General features: G+C 38.5%; 1 long non-coding RNA gene across 1 annotated transcript; it reads left to right on the top strand.

Annotated features, from left to right (window-relative positions):
- Positions 1 to 1064: 1064 nt before the first annotated feature.
- On the top strand, positions 1065 to 8512 carry LOC311430107. Its single transcript, XR_014688568.1, has 3 exons — positions 1065 to 1192; positions 1388 to 1524; positions 8105 to 8512. It is a non-coding gene; the product is annotated as an uncharacterized lncRNA (long non-coding RNA).
- The last annotated feature ends 17793 nt before the right edge of the window (positions 8513 to 26305 follow it).

Genomic DNA, 26305 nt, shown 5'->3' with positions numbered 1-26305 from the left:
CAGGCTCCCATTGTGTTAGACATTGTGTGGATGAGTAATTAATGGTGGGCCTCCTTCTGTTTTGTTTAATGTATATATTGTATGTATACAATGAATTGAGGAAGATTGCCGACGTGGGGAGTCAAATGGGAAAGGCGATTCTGCAGCCCCATAAACGGTATGGCTGACAAGGAGAAGCTTCAGCCTGCCAGTTGCCTAACTGATGGACACTGCAGGCATGCTCAGGATTTAAAGAAGAACTGAAAAGTGCCAACCTGACAAATTCTGGTGTGCTCAGATGCATGAAGAAAGCACAAAAGGCAGCACGTGTGCTGAAGGAAGAGGTGGAATATCTTTTTCTTTTTTTTTTTTCCATATTTTCTCAGCTATGCAGTTTAGAACCAGCTATTAATTTCAGAAAGATTAAGCACCCGAACAAAACAAGCCCGAAACTATGACACTAGAAATTTTTGTAGTTTCTTGTGCCTACACCAGAGGTTGAATAAAACCTTCTCCCAGACGATGGGCTTGATGGCAAGAACACCACAGACACTGTTGCAGACTCTGGATGGCTGGATGGTGGGGCAGGACAAAGAGGAGTGGTTATCTCCAAGATCCTTGTAATAGCAAGCACTGCCATGCTTGGGGGCAATTTGTATGTCTAAATAATAAGTTACTACAATAATTAGTATCAAGTAATTTCCACACACACACACACACACACACACACACACACAAAAAAAGATGTCATGTGTGGTCTGTTGAGTGCTCATGGACACAGAACAAAACGGTCACTTTATGATAATAAAATATTCATGTGAACATTACATTTTCATTAGTGGAGTGGGAGACTGCAAAATCAAATACAAGTGAAGAGTGTGCTTTCAGTTAAACTGCTGATTTTGCAAAGGGAATTAGACAGCATTAACAACAGGAGAGTATGAGGTAATCATGGCAAATTAACATGTTTTTAATTTCATCTCTTCTATTTAATCATACAATACGAAAATGTTTCTGGGTGCCCCACTTCATTCCTACACGCTTCTGTTTTTTGCTGTTTTTGTCTTTCAGTTCTATTCCTCACTGTGTTATTTTCTCCCAAGTGTCTTACATCAGTAAAGGAGGTTTGGAATATTTTCCCCCAAACCCACAGGGAATGGAAAATGTCCATTTGATTACTCTTCCATCTATTCAGACCATCTAATAAGGAGAGGTAAGCTGCATATAGGAAGTTCAGGATACATCTGAGTTTAGAAATTCACTTATTTCTGTGATACGATGGGGGACTGTAATCGTTTTTGGCTAAGGAATTGCTGACTTTGTGAAACCTTTCAAGGCTACGGAAGTAGATTTTTTAAAGGTGAATAACTCCAAAGCCAGATGTTGTCGGTTTTGCTCTTGTCTCTAGAAAGCAGCTGTCATGGCTGGGGATCCGTCAGCCAAGACCCGGTGCACCTCCTCTTAGTGACCCCAGCAAAGAAAACTCTTCCCACAGCTGGAGCTGTACAAGGACCTGGCAGAAGCCTCAGAAACACAGCCTCCCAGGTATCTTTTTCTCACACCTTCCAGCTAGCTGAAAGGGCCTTTCATTTCTGGTACAAAACGTCCTGGGTTTGTTTGCTAACAAAAACTTCTTTTGTCCCAACTGACTCGGACCTGAGGGAAGGTCCTTGGATAGCGTAGCAGCTTGGCCTTTGTTTTACCTTTCCCAGCTGATGTATCTGCCCCGTAGTTTCCTCTGCAACGCTGCCCTGGGATAGTGTCCCTCTTGGTAACCACGGGACCTTTTTTTCTTTGTTTAGAAAGGCGTCAGAACAGCAAATGTGCTAAACATCTAACTGCATCACAGTGGTATAAATTACACAGACGCGAGGTATCGATTGTGAAAAGATCAGATAGTTTTAAAGTCAGTGGATGGCTGTCAAGTTGTTAATTGAACATTTGCTGAAAAATGCCTGTGGGTAAGTGATCTAGATACTCTTGCAGGATTATCAAGTTTAAAAACAACAGTTGTCTGCCACTCTCCTGCCTTGGCTACATTTAAAGAAATACCAGCAAGTTGAAAATCGCAATCCCCAAAACATTCACACTCAGACATCCTTACATTACTAATCCTTTAGACTGATAATACTGAAATAATTTTGCAACCCAATTTAATGACTTGCTGATTTTAGTTACTTTTTTACTTTCGCTTAGGAAAAAGCAGATTGTCGAGTTTCTCACTTCTGAAGGCTGTCTTTAATAATAATAATAATTAATTTCAATTTGCTCTTTCCATGTGCAGGTTCAACTTTGTAACTACACTGCATACACACATCAAATTTACAGATTACTTTAAAGAAATATCTTGCCTCCAGTTGGACTCAATAATTTTAAAAAATCTTAAAGCATTCCATTTTAATTGTTTCAGTAGGACTCAGGAACACACAATTGATGAGGTTCCCTTCTTTTTGAAAACAAGCCAACAGGATTGACAATATTTTGTCTCAAGTTACTTAGCTCCAGTAAATTAATTTCTGTCCCTTTTTAGGAATAAGCTCAGGAGAACACACTTTTTAGTGCTGTACAGACTGGGGGTACTTTACATAAATTGCAGCAGCTCTGCTCTGCATGTCCACGAGTGATGTTACAGCTGTTGAAAACCATCACAGTCCACACGACCTCTTTTCTCTCAACAAGCACATTGATTTTCTTGAACAAATTTTATACTTTTTCCTTAGGTCTCATGAGTCAGTTATAAATAGATATTCATAATTCAAGTTGTGTCTGTTACAGCAACATGGGTTTCAAAGCAAACTGTTGGGGGTTTGGTGATCTGATGTCCTCCATGGCACAAACAACTTGTCATTGAACTACAGCATAATATTTAAGTCTTCCTATGCAGACCTCAAGTGGCCATTAAGTTATATCCATAAGTGAAGAGATTCTATAAGCTCAGCTGGACTGAATCCTCCTGGATGTCTGGTGAGGTCAAATTCATCTCAGCTATCTAAAAGTCGGATGGCTAATGCATTTTAACCTCTAGAGTTCCTCAAAATGTGGTGAAGGGAGAGTCATTCATCCATTCTACTGGTAGATCTGAAGCTTTATAGTGAGTATATTCACAGCATAGTGAGTCTGGATTTATATTACTGTTAATATTGGAGGATATAATCTGTAGCTACATAATGTAGGTATTGGTTGTACAATTGCAACTACTAATTTATCTCAATTTACAAAGAGTTGCAACATTAACTTTGTATGAGGAAGTTTATGCCTAGTCAGATACCATCCACTGTCAGTGCTCAGCTCTATGCCAGGCTGGGCATCTTTGATGATTCTATAGGCAGCTTGAAACCCTCATGCCATTGTGGACTCAATACTCTGTGCTCTGCTCATTTAACAAAAACATTCAACTTATGTTAAAAGAAATGTTCAAGATATGCTTTATATTGCTTCTGTCCAATTGTGTTCAGCTCTGGTATTAATGATCACAAACTGACAGCCTAAAGTAGGCATGACATATTTCCATCAGAAAATAAACGTCTCTTTCCGCTTGCTGTAAAGGGACTCTGGAGAACTAACTTACCCTTGCCCCCTTCCTTTTAGATGGCTAAGAGAAATACATGCATTTGTTTGCTCGCCTGTGTGGATACAATGTGACCAGTTTGGAATTTATCAGAAACAAAACGGAAAACTTCAGGAAACATTTTAGGCATTATGAGGCCAAACCCTAACAATTTTGCTGAAAATCAGAAAACTGGAAGACATCTGTACTTTAAAGTTGTTCATTGCTCTCTGAGTGCTGTGCAACAGCTGTGGGACAGATGCTTAGCCAGCAAGGGAAGCCAGAGAGGAGCAAAATGAAGACATTTCGTTTTTTCCCTCTCCCTCCTCACAAACTGTTTGTTGATGATAGAGAAAGAAGGAAGGCACCAGCTGTTGGGTCATTGTTTTAGAAAGGGCAGAATTACAGGCTGTTTAGAAGGGGGGATTAAAAACAGAAGCCAGAAGTGTCTTTAGTACAGTGGTGAAGATGCTGAGGGGCAGGGATGGTATTCCAGCCATAGGTTCATTGGTGCTTTATTCAGAGGTAACCTGTCCATTTGTATCCATTTTCATCTAGACTGATCTTCATTCCTGTGGAATCATAGGAATGATGGTGATTATTAGGTTAGGTGATTTTGGGCTGCCTCCCAGCCCTGATATTAATCCTGCCCCTCTCTGTTCCCGGTCTCTCTCATGCATTAACCATGAGATTTCTACATTTGCTCTTGCCTGACCCTTGTCTCCATTTGGCCCACATCTCACATGGATTTGTTGCACAGTCCTCTGCTCCATGAACTGATGTGCTAGACACAGCTGATGGAAAACACCCTAATTTTACTGATCAGATACTGGATCACATGTCAGGTCAGAGAGGACTGGCTGCAGAAACTTAATGCAGTGAGTGACTTCACGCCCTCAGGCATATGGGGTATATGTTCCTATTGCAGGGCAGCATGAAGGTTCTGAACACCACCCAATGCACCTTTCTGATTCCCCATCACATTACCAGACATTGCTACTATTTTATCTACTGGCACTGAGGAATACCAACAGATACATATCTCCCCACTTATTCTTCCTCATCTTCACTTCTGCTTCCCTACAGCATCCTACCTAATACTACCAGATTGGCAAATCCCAGGGACCTTCAGCATCCCAAGCTGGAACTTGAGGTTTGGCTCCATATAGAAATGAGACCTAAATATTGAGTGGCCCCTTTTCCTGCTCTCTGGTTTCCATCTGAAACCCTGACTGTGGAGACTGGACAATATTGAGAGATGAGGGTCCTCGACCAGCAGCATACACTCTGCCAAAAATGTGACTTATCTTCACAAGTTAGCATCAAACTGTCTTTTTATGTGCTTTCTCCTTTCCAAACCAAAAAGTAGGGTGAGACCTACAGCAATTCTTTAACCTCTTTCCCCTTCAAAGTGTTCCAGAAATGCAGAAAGCAGAGAAAGCATTTCTCTGATGCTCCTGGAGAAGGGAGACAGGGAGGACAGGTGGGTCTGTCTTCTCATGACAGTGATGACTGCCCTGGAAGGGACCAAGGGACTTTTCTACCTCTGTGCAGCAAAACTCTGGGGACCAGAAGACAGGAAAATAAGCAGGAAACTGTCATGTCTCCCATTAAACATCTCAAACACTTCAGCACTGTCTAGAGCTTATAGATTCCCTCTGAGACTTGCTTTATGCTTACTAAATATCAAAAAGCTTTAAAACAGACAAGCAAGCAATCAAACAAAACCGAAAAAGCCACCACAAAAGGTAGCAAAGCTGTGCAATCTTATTTACAAATAATGTAGCCAAAGTCTCCTTTCTCAAAAAAAAACCAAAACAACAACAACAACAAACACAAAACAAAACAAAACAAAACAAAAAACAGCAAGGAAATACTCCCTCCTGTTCTGTTACTTACATATGCAGATGTACATAACCCCTGTTAACTATTTCTTCTTCCACTGTGTTTGCACTGTATCCCAAAGAAACTGCTCTGTTCATATATTTCAAAGCAGAGTAAAATGTGGCAGTTGAGTGGTAGCTTTCACTGTTTCTGCCTTTCTCTATGGAGAGCTTAATTTGGTCTGAACATTGTCCCATTACAAGACCATCTCTGACACCTTCCAGAGTTATCACATTAACCAAGTTCATGTCATTTTACACTAAAAAGTTGACTATCAACCATTGCCCTCCCATTTTTTCAAAGACATTACACTCCTCAGACCTGCAAGTGCAATCTGTGTCCTCCTCTCCAAATATATAGCCTTTAATTGGCGATATTAGTATCCGTATTGTTTCTGCTCAGCTGGAAATCCATCTTAGATTACTTCCTGCTTGTAATCTCTCCTCATAATTTCTCTCTTGATCACTGCACTGGTGATACTTGGTAGGTTTTCATTAACAATTACATGGTGAATGTCCACATTATGCAGTTTAATCTCATTTAATAAATATCTTCTTGATTTTGCTCTGATGTTAATATTTTAATCAGGATGTTATTCAATATCAATGTTTCACATGAGTCTGAAAGCCATTATTTTGTCAGCATATTTACCTTTATTAAACAAATCAAATAATCAAAATTCTGACCTCATAAAAATACTATTCCATTTATTTAACTTAACCTGTTTTGCATAAAGTCATGCTGACTGGCAGTGATTATATTACCATGTCTTGTTTCCTTATGGATAGAGTCCGATATCAGCTGTTCCATTCTTCCACACGGAACCAAGGTCAAGTTAACTCATCTACAATTACCCTGTTTACACTTTTGAAATATCTGCACAGCATGAGATATTCTAGGCCCCTTGGACTTCTCCAGTATGCCAAGACTTTTTGACAGAAAGCACAAGTACAAGATTCCTTTTAAAAGCTTTAAATCAAGTTATCCTGTCCTGCCAATTGAAAAAGTTAATAGATGCTCTTTACCATCCACTTAAAGGAATGTCAGAATAGATGTCATTTTAGCCATACAGACTCTATTTTCATTTCTAAGTACAAATCAAAAATATTCACTGAATGTATCTTTCTTTTCCACAGCTAGCAATGGAACTGTGTCATCTCTAGGGTTTCTTTTGTCCTGATAGTCCTACATGAAGCACAGATATGTTCTTATTATCTTTATCCCTATATTTGTGTAGATACAGTTTGCATAATGCTATACTGCATTTATTAATGTATGACATTTATTAATTTATGGGTCTGTTGGCTTTCAGTTGCTTTCTTAACTACACTTGTTACCTATAATTGTCTTTCAACCATTCTATTAGTATGTGTACATACACACATGTACATGCATATATACACACACTGTTGCCTTGTTCTGTGCAGTAATTATCGTACACATATGAATGAACACTGAATTCTGTGTGCACATCTTTAATCAGAACAGTGCCATGTATTTCTTGGCAAGTGCTAGTTTCAAGTTTAGCATCCAATTGCTTTTGTAAGTCAGAATGAAGGACAACACAGTATTACAACATGTTCTACTTTGTGACAGAAATTTCAAGTTACAAGTTTTAGAATATCTAGGGCATTGGAGGGAATGTGGAACAAGAGCTTGAGCACATATTATTATATTAGAAACCTTTTTGTAAAGGCAACATTTCTTTCTTTATAGATACTTGTTCTTGACTACAACAGTTACATGGGGTGCAAATCATCTCACCTTACTTGATAACTAAATAACCACACCTAAACTAGTCATTCCCTTGGGTGACCATGCCTCTCTCCACAGAGAAAAATAGATATTTTAGAGCTCAATTAATCTGACCTATTTTGGATGTTTACATAAGAATGGAATGAATCATGCCTTAAAGTGCCCCCCCCCCAAAAAAAATAATAAAGGGAGACCAGGATGATTAGTCCTAATTTCGTTCTCTGCATTTCCCACATATACATCTGATCATCCATATTGCAGGTTGTTATTTTTTTTCCTCACTGAAACTATTGTTATATAATCATGAGGAAAATTTGAACAAACAACTGCACCTGTGCATATTCAAGCTGACAAAAATTACTTAAAAGAATAGCTTTTCTTTACAAAAAATTACAAAGTGGACTAGGATTGTGAGTTTTTTATTATTTTAGTTAAATTTTATGAAAGCACTTAAAGTTCTTAACTAAACAGCTTTGCACTTAAGTAATGATTATAAATATATACTACTGATCTTTAAAGTTACTGTATGCCAAACAAATAATACTAAACAAATTAATAAAGCATTTTCTATTTCAAATAACAAATTCATTCAATTTTTACTTTACTTAAATGTTACTTTTTTACAGTTTTTTAGGTTCTAAATGTGCTTAAAATTTAAAGTTTAAACACTAGACTACACAAATATTTTAATAACTACAGAGATTTTAAATAATTTTTACCTTTTTACCTGTTTATTTAACAGATGACTATACTGACCTACAGGTATTAGAAAAGAAAGCTTCCGGCAAAGATAATACTCTATTTTGGAATGGATATTGAGCAATTAAGGAAAGAGCAATATTTTATTATTCTTGGCACAGAGGATATTTCTTGGGCAATGACAACCTGTTCCTTTCTATCTTTCCCACCCATGCCACATTGCCGCAACTGTGGCCACAGGTGCCTGCACTGGATGAACACCTGTCCAATCTATGCAAGAAGGAAAGAAAATCAAGGGATGGCATGTTCACTGATTTTATGTACACAACTCAACTGTGATAAAAAGGTGGAAGAAAGTTAAATTTAGCATGGTTAAGAGGAGAGAGGAGAAGAAAAATGGCTGTGGACTTCAGGAACAGCCTTTGCAGGAGACAGAGCACTGTCTAAATACACTTTTTTTTCAAAGGCTAACCACCACTTTCTGTGTCCGTCAGCCTTTCTCTAACAATGCATCTACTGCAGTGAGCTGAAAGAACCTTACAAAGTTCAACAAGGGGAAGGGCAGAGTCCTGCACCTGTGGAGGAACGACCTCAGGCACCAGGACATGCAGAAGGCTACCCAGCTGGAAAGCAGCTCTGCTGAGAAGGATCAACTTGGGGTCCTGGATAACATCAGCCAGCTATGTGCACTCATGGCAAAGAAAGGCAACAGCCTCCCGGGCTGCATTAGCCAAAGTGTTGCCTTCAAGTCAAGAGAGGTGATCCTTCCCCTCAGTGTTGGCGAGGCCACACCTGCAGTACTAGGTCCAGTTCTGGGCTCCCCAGTAAATGCAATGCATGGACATACTGGAAAGAGTCCATCATAGGTCCACCAATACAATAAAGGTACTGGAGCACCCCTCCTGTGAGAAAAGGCCAAGATAGGTAGGACTGTTTGGCCTGTAGAAGAGGAGGCTCAGGTGGAATCCGTCAATGTCTGTAAATACCTGAAGGGAGGGTACAGAGAAGGCAGAGCCAGGGTTTTTCAAGAGGTGCCCAGTGCCAGGACAAGAGGCAAGGGGCACAACCTGTTACACAAGAGGCTCCCTCTGAACACCAGGCAGCACTTCTGATGGAGCACTGGAACAAATTGCCTTGGAGATCTTCTGGAACAAGATCCTTGGAGATCTTGAAAAGCTGCCTGGACATGGTCCTGGACACCCTGTAAATCTCTGAGGTGGAAGCTTTTTACACCAGTTTGCAGGTACAAGTTTGTCCTATCACATTCCATATTGCAAAGCAACAAGTAAATGTGCATAGTGTGAGATACCATAAGCACACTTATCTACCCAAAGACATAGGTTCTTTCTATAATTCCACAGAATATTTCTCCCTTTTCTCTTGCCCTTAACTACCTTACAACTTCTGAAACGATTTTCATACCACAGCTCTACGACATAAAAAGCTTTGCAGAACTCAATAAAATCCCTATGTGATATATTAAAACCCTTTCTATATACAAATGTCCTGACTTCTGCCCCAAGAGGGTATGCATTTTATTCAAAAATCTGCTTTCATTTCATATTTGAATTGTAGGACATTTCTGGCTGTTGCCTTCCTGACCAGATGGAGAATGCACTGTCACTACTTTTTCTACTATTCAAAATGTCTTGGTGTTTTCCTGTTCACTTTGCTCTAAAATAATCTGCATAACATAAAGGAAATAATTCTCATGTGAGGTAAATATTGCCTATCCAAGATCAAGTTTTTCAGTGTTGTTAATGCACAGTCAAAAGTAGGTTTCAAATAATTGAGCCTTTCTTTTGTTCAGCATCCAGTGAAAGGCTTAATAAACAGAGGAAAGATGGGACTATGAGCATACTAAGTCTATCAGATAGACAAGAATAATCACAGCACTTCCAATTTCTATATTTGCCCTTAAAGGAAAAAAAAAAAAAAAAAAAAGGCATTAAGTAGCCCAGTGTTTCTAAAAATGTAGGTTTCTTGGACATATCCATCACATCATTCTAATATTAGCAAGTCTCCTGCAGTGATCATCTGTCTTTGTGACACTATAGAAAAATCCTGCCTTCTGTTAAGTATGATCTGAAGTGAGAATAGCCACAGTGGTCATATTAATGTCCTAAACATAATTAGCTAATTCCAAATGTTGACATTCATCAATAAATGCCTGTGCATTGCCAACTCATATAAACCAGATAATTTCTTAGTTGTTGCACATAACTCTTTCTCAGTAATCCTGACCTTTTTTTTTTTTTTTTTGTTTGTTTTTTTTTCCTGTGGATTTATCTCCACAGAAATGATTACCAAATGAGAATGGTGAGACTTCAGATGAAAATGGATGATTATATTTCACTGTGCCAAGAGAAATTCTTATGACATGTTCCACTCTTAGAGTTGTAGGGCAATTTCTCCATTTAAGGCTCTTGAAAGTTAATATCCTCAAACCCTGTTGAAATTGCTGGCTGTCCCTGCTCTGCATCACCATTGAGCCTCACCATTTCATGCATTAGTTTAGTCAGATTAGTTTAGTTCAGTCTCTGCTCAGTTTCAGCTATGCACGTGTCCCTGTCCCTAAAGATATACAAATAGCACCAGGAACATCCTAGTGGTCTTCAGTGCTTCTTGCCCGGTGCCCAACAAATGCAAGCAAAATGCAAATGCAGCTCACTTCTAGCACTGCAATGAAATGAGAGAAATCGTGGGAAATACTCCATTAGCTTCTGGTGGGATCTTTCACAATGAGCAGCATGGAAAAAAACAGAAGGGCAAAGCAATAAACTGTGGAATCTTCCAAGAATGCAAAGCAGCAGTGTTGTAAGAGCAGTGGAGACACAGCTATTCCAGAGCACTGTGTAGACATGACTATTCCAAACGCAAATTGCATCACCGAGGATAACGAAGCCCTCTGGACATACTGCTCCCTGTTTCAGAGGACTTATCGTAGATGCAGATGTCCAAAGCAAATTTCAATTGCATGTAGAATTTAGGTCCTTTTGATAAATCTTGTGCTCTGCATTATACGGAAGATGAACTACAGAATTGCTTCTGAGGGAATGGAAAAGGAGATTTTAGAGACTAAGACTTTGCTACTAAAATGATATGATATTTTTGCATTTAAATCACTGATAGATACACTAAACTGGAAATACAGCCAAGTGCTGGATACTTTAATTTTGCCACAAGGTTCATTCAGCAAGGTCAGCCCTGTCCTCTTGCCTGGGATTGACCTTGGAAAATTGACCTCGATACAAAATTAAAGCACCTTATCTTCACTGTGGTTTTACCACAGGAGAGCTGACGCACGTTGGTTTCTCTGAGGTTGAAAAAAATAAATGAGTTAATCTTTTTAGTGGTGGAGAAAAGTCGAAATCAATAGACCCCTCTCCATTATGGTATCTCTGCAAAACCATGGGTTACCTATGTTCTTCTTTGTGCTAACTGTGCATTAGAATATGATCAGTAGCCACCCTATGGACACAGCATTACAGTTGTCTGGCTGGTGGTAGCTGTATGTACATGTAGGACTAGTCTTGATAGTGACAGTATAAAATGAGCTGTAATATTTTAAACAGACAGAGGCTGGCGTAATAAGTAACCTTGGCAGTCATACAGATGACCAGTGAGGTGCTTTCTCTTGCATCTTTCTGATACCAATGGAAGCCTAAGGGGAAACCCACTTATTGTGGCACCCACTTGTGGTACAGCCTATTTTGTGCTTTTGCCCTGGTGTATGTTACATAGGGAAAGCATTTTACTTGCTTATACAGACTATCCCTGTCTTAAGAGTGCTCACTGGGAAGGCTATTCTGGTAACTCCTTCCTGGTGTGGATTTGGCTCTAATTTTTAACCAGTGGAAACTTTCATGTACATACTCCTATAACAGTATAAGAATGATTTTTCTGATTTATCTTGAATATATTACTGACAGGTTAAAAATGATAAACATCCTCCTATACCAGGAAGGTACAAAACACAGAGAGGCACTACAGTGACTATCATGGCTTCAAAGCTAATTAAATTTACCTCAGTGCAGCTTTCCCCCACAGACAAACCCAGAAGTGCCAACCCCATCAAGCATTGCCTCACTTACCTCCCTGACCTATCTTTAAAACTAGAAAAAAGCTGATCAGCTCCTCTCCATTTCAATTTCGTGCTCCCCAGACTGAAGATCTTTTTAAGTCCTAGCTCCTGGCACAATGCCTTCTAGTCACTGGTCAGATTCAGCAGTGCCAGCTGCTAGCAGAAAATCCTACTATTCAAGGGATGACCTTATGTGCTCCAAACATTGCTTTCTCATTCTGCTTAAATCATTTCTTCATGTTCAGCGCTTGCACTGACACCGTGATGTAGGCAGATAGGTTGCAAGCTTTCTGGTGCAAAAGTTATTATGCAAAAGATAAGAGAATTTGTATTTTTAGTTCAACGTGATAGTCTTTTTACTAAAAGAAATTAACAAAAGTTCACAGAGAGCACACAGATTTTATTTTGAAATCAGTGCCACAGTATCTATCCCTGATTCCCTTATGAAAGATCCACTGTAAAGCCCTGTAATGCCTTGTGAATAATTTTAGTGATTCACTCCCATGCAAATCTCTTATTTTCCAATGCAAATATTGCATAAGGGTAGCACAGTACTCTTAAACATGAACAAGACATAAACCAATTTCATTCAGATTATGTTTGTGTCATAAATAAGGCTCTGTATCCACTCAGTTCAAATCGGCCTCCTTAAGCAGGCTTGCACTCGTTAAATCCTGTCTATGACCTCAGGCAGCCTGCTCTAAATGCATGACTCTTGCATGTGAAGAGAGGAGCTTGGAAAATAACACTGAACTGAGCTAAGGCTAAATCTATTTGGATTCATTACATCTATGGCTGGACCGTCTTTGTACATAACACTTATTTACATACATTTCAAGAGCATTTCATTTTGCATATGGAAAACAGAATCATGAGAATATGAAAAACTCATTCAAGTTTAGGTGACCCCAAGTCACCAAAAAATGCCTGATTACCCCTTCATACTTTACAGAAAATAGTGCATGCCTACTAAAATCACTACATTCCTTCTGTCACTTTTTTTTTTTTTTTTTTCACACCACTCGTTTTCAGTTTTCTACTCATCCTACTAGCTCAAGTGGATTTTATACATGCAATTCTCTCTGTGTGTGCATGTCTGAAATCACTGCTATCACTGAGTGACAAGCCAGCATCCAGGCATATTTGGATGCATTTTTTTAAAGAACTTTAAGAATGTTCCAGCAGCATGAAGCATGGGAAAGTAATAATAATAATAATAATAATAATAATAATAATAATAATAATAATAATAAACATACATATAGGAAGGTGACTGTTTTTAAACATATACCTTCAGATATTTTTCCTCACTTAAAGCAGACCTGTACGAAGTTTGCAGTTTTTCAAGATGTTAAAGTGGTTTAGCTCCAGTTTGAAAAAGTTCAGTTCTGTCTGCTGTTTAATTTTTAAATAGGTGTTTTTTTGTTTGTTCGTTTGTTTGTTTTTTTTTCCCCCTGTATTAGGGTTTGCTTAGTAGCCTTAGTAAGGTGCTATAGCTAGAAATCTTCTGTGGTTGTGCTGCAACAATTAAGGCATTTGACTCATGCTCACACAGGACTCTGACTCAGGAGCAGGAATGGCTTAAGCTGGCATGGCTGTAATGCTTCCTGCTCACAGTCATCTATTTTGGTATAGCTTTCTCCTCTCTTTCAAGTTTACTATCTCCACTGCAGAAAGGGCTAGACCTCTTGGGAAGCAGCCATGCAAACAAAGGTTTTTGACCTGTCAAAATAACCCAGCACTGATGCCTGGTCTTTAATTCATAGCCATTAGCAACATCGTTCAGAATTTAGTAATCCCCGCAGTAAAGGTGGGAAAGGAGAACTGTAGCTGGGAATTGCTCCATCTTGCCCAAGGTTGGTCACCCTTGCTCCCCAGTTAAAAACCTTAGTTTGTGATCATGTATCCTTTTCCAAGTCTGTCTGTGGTGTCAGAAATTAATATCATCCATAGCCACGTACTGGCAGGATATGTTAACCAAGCCAGTTTTACCTAAGAAAGATTAAAGGAGAATGGCAGAAAACAGAGAGGTGCCTCCCCTGAAAGGATACTGAGGATCTAGGAGATTAAAACATTATCAGAGTGTGCTGCTGTTTGCAAAACAAAGTCCATTAAAAGCAGTGTCATGACCTGTGCAACAACTGCTCAGACAGAAAACCACCTCCCAGACAAGAGTCAAGTGGATCAAATACAAGTCCACATGTTACCATATCAAGTCCCAAACCTGACAGTTTATTTTAAGCTCACCTGTGTCAAAAACTGACACTGAGATACTCAACTCTGCTGCAAAGCGTCTGGGTGTTCTGTACTGCCATTCTCCTGAGGAGGTTATCATCTTGGTCAGAGAGAAAATTAATTGTGAAGGACCAAATAGCTACAGTTGATAACATTTTTTAATACTGCAGTTCACTTGCCATTCCTCTAAATATTTAGTGGCAAGAACAGGACCAAATGACATGACATGAGGTCCTAAATCCCATTACACAGCTGGTGTGCAAGCTTCACTCTCCAGTTTTGCTTTAGGGTTTCAGGTTGTACCTACACTGGTGCAGATAAACCAGTTTAAATGATCTTGGCCTAAGGGTTGACACCCACTGAAACAAAGAAGGAATATTTTGCCAAATTTAATAGGTATTCTATTTGACTCTAACTGTAACTTCAGACAAGCCAAAATGGATTCGTAGTCTAAAATTATGAGTAAATTGGCAACTCAGGAAGAATATCCTAATAGGAAAGGTAATATATGAACAGGATGGATTAAATTGCCAATGAAGAGGAACTAGATGAAAGCCTTCAGAAAATTTCAGTTTTAATTTTGTTCTGCCTCTTATTTTTCAGCAATTTACCACAAAATAGACCTTTTACAACACTGGTCTTATGAGAACATACCAACCTTCTCAGAAGAAGGATTCATTAGAGCTATTTTTCTCGTAAGGCCCAGAAAAAGAAAGACGGAGTGGGTAAGAAAATACATGTGATCTCTGGAGGCATGAGTCGCCTACCATGTGAAGGCAATTTGATTGTCCAGGTCACCACACATACCATTTGTTTGCCACATGAAATGCTGGAGACCAAGCCACAGGCTCTTTAATGCTAACTTAAATCTCTGGAAGAGAGTTGAGCAAAAGGCTATTTTACTTGTGAGCAACAGCAAGCCAACTTCCTAAGCGTGCCTTGAAGTAGGGTACCACCAGGAAACGTGGTGATTCGTGCTGGCATGATTTCAGAAGGTAGTGCCCCCAGCCCTCTTCTGCAGCTCTCTGGGGAGGTTACCATGCTTACAACACAACCAGGGTGTTTGCTTCTCAGCCACACCAGCCCATGGCCCAGCACATTACATTTAACTGGAACTGATGGATGTTTAAGGCAGTACACCAAGTGTGAGACTGTGGCAGCTGAAGGTCAGGCATAGTTCCTGTTCTGTCAGATGACAAAGGGTGAAAATTTCTCTCCAAGAAGCAGAGCAGCCAACAGGAGCAATATACTTTTCTAAGTTGCCCTAACTCTGTTCATTTTAAAGCATTCTTTTATTTGCTCCTATTTTGCATTGCCGGTTGATGTCACTTACCTTTTCCCAGCAATACTGTGCAAACACAGCTACCTCTATGGTGCTTTGCGTGGCCATACAAGGCCAGAAGGTGGGTCTGGTACTCTACCATCATCGTAAATATAGCGATGTGAAGCTGTGCAGTCTGAAACATAGACACAGGCTATGTCTTCACTAACAACTCACATTAATACCTTCCTCCCAAGGAATCAGTCGATACAACGTTAAGTACAGTGTGCCTTCTTTCCATTACACAACATGTTTTGACTGGGAAACACTAGGGAAATGAGCACTGCTGCGAAAAAACAAACAAACAAACAAACAAAGAAACAAAATTTGTGTAGAACTCCATGGTTACTCTGTTGTCTAGACAGAGGCCACTTCTGAGCTGATCTATTTAACATTTGGGTTTCAGGTGGTTTCTCTCTTCCTTACTATTCAGACAGAATGTTGCCCCTTAGTTCCCTGGACAGGAACATCACATATTACTTCTCTCCACACTTAAGAGAGGGGGAATTTTTTAAGAACGGGTCTTTTCCAAGTGTTGCTTCAGAGAAATCACTGGCAACATTCCTTAAAAAGCAGGCAGACAAAAAACAAAACAAAACAACAACAACAAAAAAAACTTCTTAAACCCATCAGCTAAGTGTCAATCAATTAATTTCTTTCAATTCAGTGCAATGGATTGGCAGTCTATGAAAGATAATAAAAGACCATGCTGGCAGAAGCCCTATTACTTTCAGGAGAAGGGCTCACTGATGCATCAAAGCTCAGTTTGAAACTCACACAATCAGAGAAAGGTGCTGCCATCACATCAGAGACACAGTATCACAGTCAGTTTAAGCCAATTTGAAAAGTCACTGCCACTGATGGGGCAAGTTCTTCCTGCTCACCCTTGGCCACACGTGCCTGCCATCCCTCCCATGCTGGCATACAATGATCAGTTTGTTGATCTCAGCAAATACTGATCTTACCAAAAATATAAGGCTGTTTTTCAGCTGGATCAGAGGAGAAACGAATGCACTGTCAGGACAAAATCACCACTTTTGTGAACAGTATAGTCTCAGATCACCACCCCAACAGAATGACTGATCAGTGACTTGGTATTCAAAAAATCTGGTCTAAAACTTCTATGGCTAAAACTTCCTTTGAACAATATTTTTTAAAAGACTGTATGTATCCAAGTTGCTATTTATAAGCCCTGCAGTTTCTAGTATAACAGTTCTAGAAATTCAGATTTAAAAAAAATAAATAAATCTGGAATTCAAAATATTCTAAATCTTGGGCTATTTATGAGGTGGTTCCACAGTCATAAATAATATAGCTTCTCTATATTGTATCACCCAGTGAAAGAGATGTTAGTTGGATCAATCATGGGTCCAGGATCGTAACTGTTGAACTACTCAGAAAAAAAAAAATGTTGTTCAGGCTGACTTTTATGATATTATGCTGACTTTATGTTAATTGTGCAATTCAAAATACTGTCTCACATATCTGGTGCCAGAAGAGTACATCTTTAGAACTGATAGATCAGAATTTCATGACAGGAATAGCCAGCTAAAAAGTTAGGCTTGTCCTTCTGGCCCTGAATAGGGTTGGTTAAAAGTATGTTAAATCTAAAAAAAAAATAAATAATAAAAAATATTTGCTCAAAGATACCTGTTAGTTCACAAGGAAGTTTAAATAGACTATAATTACTATTTAACTGTCTGAACAGCATACACATTCCCATCTATTAATCACTGTTGTACTCAATACTGTAGCTTGGAAACTTTTATAACATGCAGTGTACTTGAGTGTATATGTTTGACTTAATTTTCCCAACTATAAAACTGGCAGTATAGACACATGGAAACAGACAACCTGCCTGCGTCTTCTTGTCAGGATCCTCTGCCACCATTAAAACCTCATCACAATACTCGGGTAACGCTATCACCAGTGTTACATTGGCATTCGTACTTATAAAAGAGTTAAGTTAACTTAAGTTATGAGTCCCTCTTATACATATTAAAATATTGTTCCAGAGCCTTATTTTTCCTGTTAAGTGTTTGATTTCATGAAATGGTGAAATGTCACATTTCACTGGGAAGACATTAGAGTATCTGTATTTTCATAGTTATGAACACTATGACTTCTAGTCACCAGAGAATTTCAGGTGAAGTTTAGTTATGAAAGAACCATGGTAATAGCAGGAACTAAATTTGCTTAAGTCAAAAGATAATGCATACGTCAGCGGATTTATTTATTTATTTATTTATTTTTACTGTTAAAGCTCTGTAATAAAGCAAAACAACTTGTGAATTGTTCAAAACAATGCACTGCATCCAGCTTGCGTCATGTTATCTCTGCTGAAAACCTATGCAAATGAGGTGTAGCAACTAATGACCTTTCTTCTCTTTCTTAATACAAGGCTGAATTTTTCATTGGTAAATCATAGTATGCCTAGATCACTGATGGCATAATGGGCAATTACATTTCAAATCGACTTTAAAATTAGTTACTTCCTTTATACTTCCAATCATTTAATATCTAAGCACTTAAATCTTCAAGTGATCATTTGTATTTCATTGTCCTTCCTTTTCAGTACTAGGTAGGAAATAATTAGAAGGCTATCTTCTTGGGGCTCCTTTCATTTTAAAATAATACCTATTATTATGTGTGTAATCATAAGTAGAGTGGGATCATTTTAAATATATAAAATTAAATGGAATTATATTTGAGAGCTCCAATAAATTAATAAAAGGAACTCTGACTATTTTTGCACAATGATTCCTTAAAATTACTCCAGAGTATTACTTTTAAAAAGAAACAAACCCTTATATTCACCTGTCTTATTCTGTATCTTGTGTTAGAAATATAAACATATGTATGTTTTAAGTGTTTCTTGTCTTATTAACAAGAACACTGCTATAAACTACAGAAAATAAATGATAAATTTAATGTGTATCTCAAGTATATTTAAAAGTATAACATTTAAAATCCTTTTGAGTGACAAAGCTGGGAGTAGTTGCAATTTCACGTTTATGAAATGGAAACATTTTGTTGTAAATATGTTCTAGTTTCAAAATGAATGCAAAATATTTTTTTTCTGCAATTAGCATACATACTTGCAAAGGTTCAGATAAAATTAGAATTCAGTCAAGATGAAAAACTACTTAACATGCATGAAAAGGGACCCACAATTAGAGACTAGAAGGGGGTTAGACACAATAGTGGGAATACATAATTCAAAATGTCACTCAGAAATCTACTTTGGAATAACATTAGTTGTATGCTGATTCTCCTGTTTGGCAACTCAGAACATACTTTGATTCAAAACAGGAAAAGAAAGTGTGTTTCACATCATTCTGTTTGGAAGCATGGCAAAAACAGGAACATTTTCTTACTGTTTCAGAAGAAATCCATATCTAATTAAACAAGGCTTCTGTCTTTTACCTTGTTTTCACTCAAAAACCATAATTCATCCATGGACAAAATTTAGTCCAGATTTCCTAAAGTCCTCAACATATCCTCCCCAAGGTTTAACTCACTGAGAAAAAAAGTAATGCAGTTTAACATGGACTAGTTTTAAAAACAAGAGGGAAAGAAAGAGCAGGAAAGAGAAAGAGGAAGTAAGCTGAATGAACACTTTGTAAGATCTCTAAGTCTTTCCAGTAATAAATAATAACAATAATAAAAAAAAAAAAAAAGTGGAGTTCTCTTATCCTTAGCTGGGGTCTTATTCAGATGTCTCCTCCAGGCATTCAGGGAAGGAAAGTTGAGGAGAAAGAAGGACACTTTGTGGAATAGCTGGAAAATACAGCAGAAAGGACAGCATATGGGGCATAAACAGTTATGGAAAACTGGCAGATAGTGACAGAAGAGTCAATTGAGAGGAGCAAAGGTCAACATAAAAGAAATCGGTATTAAGGCCCTGAAGCATGGAGAAAAATGTCTACACACTAAACAAAATTGTTTACCAAGTTTTGATTTACAGCCACTGCATCGATAATTTCAGTTACAGTTCACCACATAAGACAACATTTTTCCCCAGTCCAGACCTTGCCAGTAAATGAAAATATCTGATTTTCAAAACAAGTTTTCAGAAAGGGAGTATTAGGTAACTTAGGACTGATGAGTAACTATAGTGTATTAAAATTTATCTATATAATCTATTTCCTAAGTCTATGAGTTAACCAGTTGGTTAATTGTTCCACTCTCAAAAGCTGAAATAAAAAATGAGCTGACCAAAAACACATTTAAGAAAGGCAAGTAAAAAATCAGCAACAACAAACCCACATTATAAAAGTCCAAGCTTTGCCTCATGTTCACAAGTAGCTATCAAGCTACTTGCTTAATGATGGCAAGTGAGGTGATTGACCATTAACTGTTCTGGAAGCTATCAGATATTGATAGATTCTTGAATCCAAATTAATATTGTCAGTTACCAACATTTATGACAATGCCTTATTTTCTTGCAGCCTTTCTGCATTAAACTGTTCTGCAGCCACTGAGGGTTGTTTAGGCAGCTGTTCTGGCACAAGGTGATCCTTCCTCAGATCATGGATGGAACATAGATGCTGCTGTTACGTATTTTGGACATTGTGCAGAACATCACCTTAGAGACACACAGAAAGACAGAAAACAAATTCCAGCACTTAGAAAGTTTTTCATTAGCACACCGTTTGATGTGTTTGGGGCCACTTGAACATGGACAGATATTCACTGCAGAACGCATGGACTTAACATTTTTTTTTCACTTTCTAGCTGCTTAACATCACGTCTCTATGAGGTATCACTTCTATGGCAGAGCAAACTGTCTATTTTTCATCCACTGCAGCATAAAGACATTTAAGCTAGTTTAAACCAGTTTTTCACTGGAGCAGATGAGGTGTATTCATGTGATCAGTTCCAGTATCTCCAAATGCTAACCTCCAAAAAAAGCTTTCTGACAACTTAAAGTTGACAACTTTTTGAAATCAGTCCATTGAAATTCACTACTGGTTATCCTGTCTATAAGTGATCACTTCCTGCAGGTCACTGCAGAAGTGTAGGATCAGCAACGTTTTAGCTATAGCTAAAAGTATGGAACTTAATGTACATCCTTGCCAGTTCCACCTCTACTCTCAGAGACACCAGATGTGATAATTGGAACCCACCTTGCCTTTTATTAAGGTGGCCTCCAAAGCCATGGTGAATGTTGAGCACCAAGGATTTACCTTTGATAACATCTCTTTTGGTCAGCTGTCTCATTTATTAGTTCCCAATACTGTTATAGGATTCAACAGACCTACTTAGTGTAAGCGGGTGGCAAAGTATTTGCCAGATCAGGGACACAAGAAACCTAAGCGTTCAGTGAATGAAGAAAACAATTGTAAGGAACTGCATAAAACTGCTATCTTGAGCTGCTGTTAGAAAATAAAATGCAGAACTTCACCTACCATGAAAATTTTATAGAATGAATATTAATGTTATGAAGAGAAGTAGGGTGGATTTGCATTATGTATTTGACTTGTCCCTAGAGCACGGAGACTGACATAGACTTGTGACTGCATTAAGTATAGCTAAATTTTAATTGAAGATGATTGATTGTTGAGCATTCTGTTAATTAACCTCTTTATTCTACATTTTCCTACAGAATCTGAACTGTCCTTTGAAAGCAAGTTTTCCAGCTTAACCATCAAAAAATATGAACATGAACTTCATTCACAAGAGATACTCTTGTAATAACAATGCAGAAAAAAAAAAAAAAAAAAAAAAAAGGAAAGAAAAAAAGGAATGAATGGCAAATATAATAGAACTGGATTTGAATTCAGAAATCTTTTCAAGGAAAAAAAAAAAAAAAAAAAAAAAAAGTCCGGGCTAGTTAATTACCATTTTTTCAAAGCTAGAAGCCCAGTCCTCAGAAGCTAATGGTCCTCATAATACAGAGGTAAGCCCTCACAGCTCTATTTAAAAACAAACAAACAAACAAACAAACATATATTAAAAAGAAATCTATCCCTGAAATAATCTTCATTTCTCCTATCCAAATGCAACCAACTTGGTTTCCTATGAGCTTTTATTTCTCTGCTTCATCTTGGATTTAAAATATAAGTTTAATCACAAAATAAAATTTCTTCATGTGTTCTGCACTATTTGCTGACAGACTTGTGCAATACATCTGATTTCTCATCCTGACATAATACAAAGGTCAAATTTGTAATATGAATGATTAAAATAATTTGTCCAGGATAAAAAAAGGGTACTTGTCTCCTAATGCAAAATAGGATCTTTCTAAATCATGTACTTTTCTCAAACTAAAGTGCTATTTTAAAAAAGGAACCCTGTACACACAGTGAGATAGGGAGAGGGAAGGATCCTTCTCTGATCAGTCAATACCAGTCACCACAAGCAGCTGTTCCACATCTAATCAGGCATCACTCCATCACTCTCCAGCTGCCACACACATGGCATCTTTGAAGCATCTTGTCAGTGACAGTCTAATGCAAATTTCAGCACCTTTACTTAACAGTGCAAAACAGATCATGATTCACAGAAAACCAGAAGGAAAACAAGGCAGTTAAAATGATCTACTTGCTTTGGGATGGCACACTGTACCATCCAGACTGAGATTTAGGGCGGGATTAATCTAAACACTGAAGTTATCTCAACACTAGAGTCTGAAGCGAAATTGTTTCTCCGCACTCCCTCAGTGTGTCCAGGAAAAGAGATGGACACCACGAGACAGTGATCACCCCATCCTAACACGGATGTCAGAAGTGGTGTGATGAACGGCTTCCTAAGGTACCCATCGCTTTTCACTGACTGCAGAGGAAGCACAGACTAGACATCTTATTTTATAGGCTAAAATTAGGTGAGATTAAGGCTACCCAGCTGCTCCAAAGTCAGACAGCATTTATTTTCCTTTTACATACTTCATAGGAGGTGCAGATAGTAGAATGGGGAAAGGATGAACAGAGCTCAGTGTGCGCAGTTGTTCAATATTTCTTTTCAGACTCATCTTTCAATGTGTGCCCCATCCATTATTTACTGCACACCATCTGAATGCTGCACTGAATAGAAAATCGCTCATTTTCTCATGGGCTTTTCAATGGTGCCCTCATTGTGGTACTCTATTTCTCCACAGATATTAATGAATTTATCTTCCCAACACCCTGGTGGTATTATTATCCTCCTCTTATGTGTTGTGAGTGGAGACACTGAAAAGTGAAAACTGTCCTCTAATTTTGTTTCCCTCACATAACATGCTTTCCAGCTGGCTTTTTCAGGGTACTTAGCAATTTTTAGGCCTTCATAAGGTCAAAGTACTGTTCCTGTTCACTTCTGCTGTGATTATTGTTGCCTAGCATTCGGCTGAGTAGACTCTTGGGTGTCTTAAGATGGATACTCAGAAAATGAAGAAAACATAGTGACCCAAAGGCCTCTATTTGATGTTCTCTGCCATATTCATGACACACTTCACAACATTTGCAACCAAGCTGATACAGGCTGTTTTCACTGTTCAGCTTGACTCATTCCCTGCATGAATGCAATTCCTGTGCTTCCTTTCCTGGCTGGAGGAGCCTTGACTTTTGGGGCTGCTTGCTGCTAGATGCTTCATGTATCTCTAACACCAACAGGTACAACCTGAGCCATTCCCCAGGTACCCTGCCAAAATGAACAAGATCTGATAGACTGTGCCTAGACTGAGTGGCACGTTTATACTTCTCTAGTCAGCACGGGCCCACCTCCAGGCTAAATAAAAGAGGCCCATATGCCAAACCTGAGCGCCAGACATCTCATCCCCGACACCGCTGGCTCTCCCTTCCCTGCCCAGCTCCAGCTGGATCTCTGTGTAACTAATGTCTGGGGCACAGTCCAGGGGATGGCAACACTCCATCCTCCAAAATGGAGGAGGCTGCTTCACTCTAGTGGATGGCAACGCAACTGTTGCACTACTTTAGACTGTTAAAACCAAAAGAAATTCCCACTTGAACAGGGTAAATACGTCCTCAGACCACAGCAGCCTTCACAGGGCAACATTTCATGGCATGGGTACCTATCCTGTTGAAGGATGCCCCTTGGTTCCAGCAGCAGGAATTGGTCCCTGGTCCTCTTATTCAGCAGAAACACTCCTCCAGGGCTGCATGGTTAGAGCAGGTCCCCATGAGGGACAGGATGACCTGCCAATATTTGTCTGAAGGGTGTGACCCTCCTCTTTCCGCAGACCTGCCTGCCTAGCGTCAGGCATGAAACAAACGCGTTGAACAGTATGTGCTCTTCCACTACTTTGTTATGAAAACAGTGGCAGTAATGTTGTAGCTGGGATGGGCTAAGGACATGAGCAGTAGGGTCTGTAGGAAGAAAATCTCTTTTTCGTTAAGCATAAAATAATCACAAATAATTTTAAAATCATCTTGCCCCATAAAGCACCTTGCCCCATAAGCACGTATTCTAAAAAAAAAAAAAAGATTTTTTTTCTGTGTTAAACAACCCCACCCACCCAAAAAATAACAAAAGAAAGCTTTTTTTTTTTTTTTTTTTTTTTTTTTTTTTTTTCTGAAAGGATTGCTGCCAGAAAAATGTTTTTGCCAATGCTGAGATCTGTCCAGGCTGTGTGGCAGGGGTACACTAACTGGACAGGTTAGCTGAATAAGCCTTTTTATTTCAGTGAATTTCAATTACGCTATTAAAATAAAACAGACTGCTGCACTTAAGAGAAAAAGAAAAAAGTTATATGAAAATTTAGAATACAAGTCATCAATACTGTGGTCTGGTTTTAACGTAATCAACATTGAATTAAGATAAGCACAAACGGTAAATTAAGATAAGTACAAACAGCATTTATAAAATTAGTGTAAAGTTTGGCTTGTAATTTGATATTAAAATAAAAAGTGAATAGGATATTCAATATTGCCAAGTGAGTGGATTTCCAAAGTTAAATATGGGATTAATCAGAGTCTATTAATCTTCATTCTCTGTCTGACTAAATATAAATAAATTTTATTTTATCAGACTCATCGATCATTTTTTGCCATTTACATTTTTTACCTTGCACAAACCCCTCACTTGCTGCTACATTCCTGCTTTTAATGGGAATATTTTGTATAGGAAATTGTGCAAAAAATAGATTTGACATTGCTCTGCTTCTGTCTTCACAAGTCCTTCTTTATCTCTGCATCCATTAGCTGACTGTTTGCAATATGGATTTATTTCAGTCTGCTTCTTGCACCATCAATGTCTTTAAATGAAGTTCTGCCACTGTACATGAAAAGACTTCTTAATTCATAGTTTCACATTATACAGAGATTAACAGTAAAAGGTTATTAACAGTGCAAGGTTATTAAGAGCATGTTTAATATTATTTGAATGATAGCAGAATCCTATGGAATCCCATTTTGGTATAACTTTATTAATGACAGAAGTATTCAGCTGATTCCATGCTATTTCCTAGAATGACCAATAATAAATTACCGCAAATCAGTATGCATTTTAAGCTCCTTTTCAACTAGCAGTCGACAATTCTGCAGTCTATTAGAGGCCATGGCTGCTCAGTGTAAGCACTGATAAATGAATACACTTTACCAATGGCAAAGCCAATAATAGCATTACTATTATTTCACGGATTTTTTTCTGGTTTACATATTATCATTGCAGACACAATTGGAAGTTTTTGAGTTCAAGGCTAGCATTCAGTAGGCTAATTTCCTAAACCCTGATGAGAGTCAGACCCTTTTATGTTTCATTTCAGTGCAACTGAGGCAGGAAGAGACCAGGGTGCAGCACGGCAGATCTACCAGCTTATTTGGTTTGTAAGGTGCCAGAGGTGGTCATTTCTGGATCTAACTGTGGCTTAAAATTAGCCACTCTGTGCTTTGTTACTAATCCTCAGTGGAAAATTCTTCTCCCTAGAGCTCAGCTGACATCAGGGATAGCCCAGGAGCGTGTTTCCCCCTGCCTTGCCACAGGCACCCACGTAGACAGTAACCTGATCAGCCCAAGATCCCTAAAACACCTGTGTCAGAGGATGGTTCCACCAGCTAATCGTGTGTCAGGTGTAAACATCTTAAACTGCCGTGACTGTTGATAAAGTAATCATAAGTTTAAGCTCTTAATCAGCACCTACACTGAAAACACCATAGTCTTACAGGAGTCGGCTAATACTTTAACGCGCACACCTACACAAAATTCTTCCTCCTCTAGCTCCATAAACCAACATTTTCCCCACTATGTTCCAAACTCTAACTGTCTCAATTCTAATTCCCTTTGTGATTTTCTCATAAACTTCTTGCAAAGTCAGCCTGGATGCACTTATATGATTCACACACCTGAAGATCTCCTTTAAAAACACCTGTTCTGGTTTTCCACTAGAAAAACAGATGATTTGCAGTTGTGGAGTAGACTTATTTTAATTTCATAACCCCAAAATGCTTAACCCTTGGAGCCTTGTCTTCATGTCACTTTGTTTCTTTATTTAAATTCTGGGCTGTTTCATAGCTCCTGCGGCAGCAGGCTCTTCATACAGATGAGCCCCTGGCAGCTATCAGTGCTTTTTTAATCTTCATGTTGTCCAGCCCTACTCAGAGAAGGGCCATAGCATAGTTCCAGACTTCATTTTCTCTGGTGGCAAAACTAATTTAATAGATTTCCATCCTTTCTCACCCCAGTTGCCCACCCCCTCCCTTGTAGCACAATTTATCACCTCCTGAGCAGTACCTGCATTCCGGGACAATACATGTTCAGTGCCATGCTCAAAATTAGATTAGTGAAATAATCTAGGTTGAAAAGATTATTTTATTTTATTTTATTTTATTTTATTTTATTTTATTTTATTTTATTTTATTTTATT

This window comes from Aythya ferina, assembly GCF_964211825.1.
Source record: "Aythya ferina genome assembly, chromosome: 1".
NCBI classification, from domain to species: domain Eukaryota; kingdom Metazoa; phylum Chordata; class Aves; order Anseriformes; family Anatidae; genus Aythya; species Aythya ferina.
Note: the sequence above shows the minus strand (reverse complement) of the source record. Positions and strands in the feature narration are given on the sequence as shown.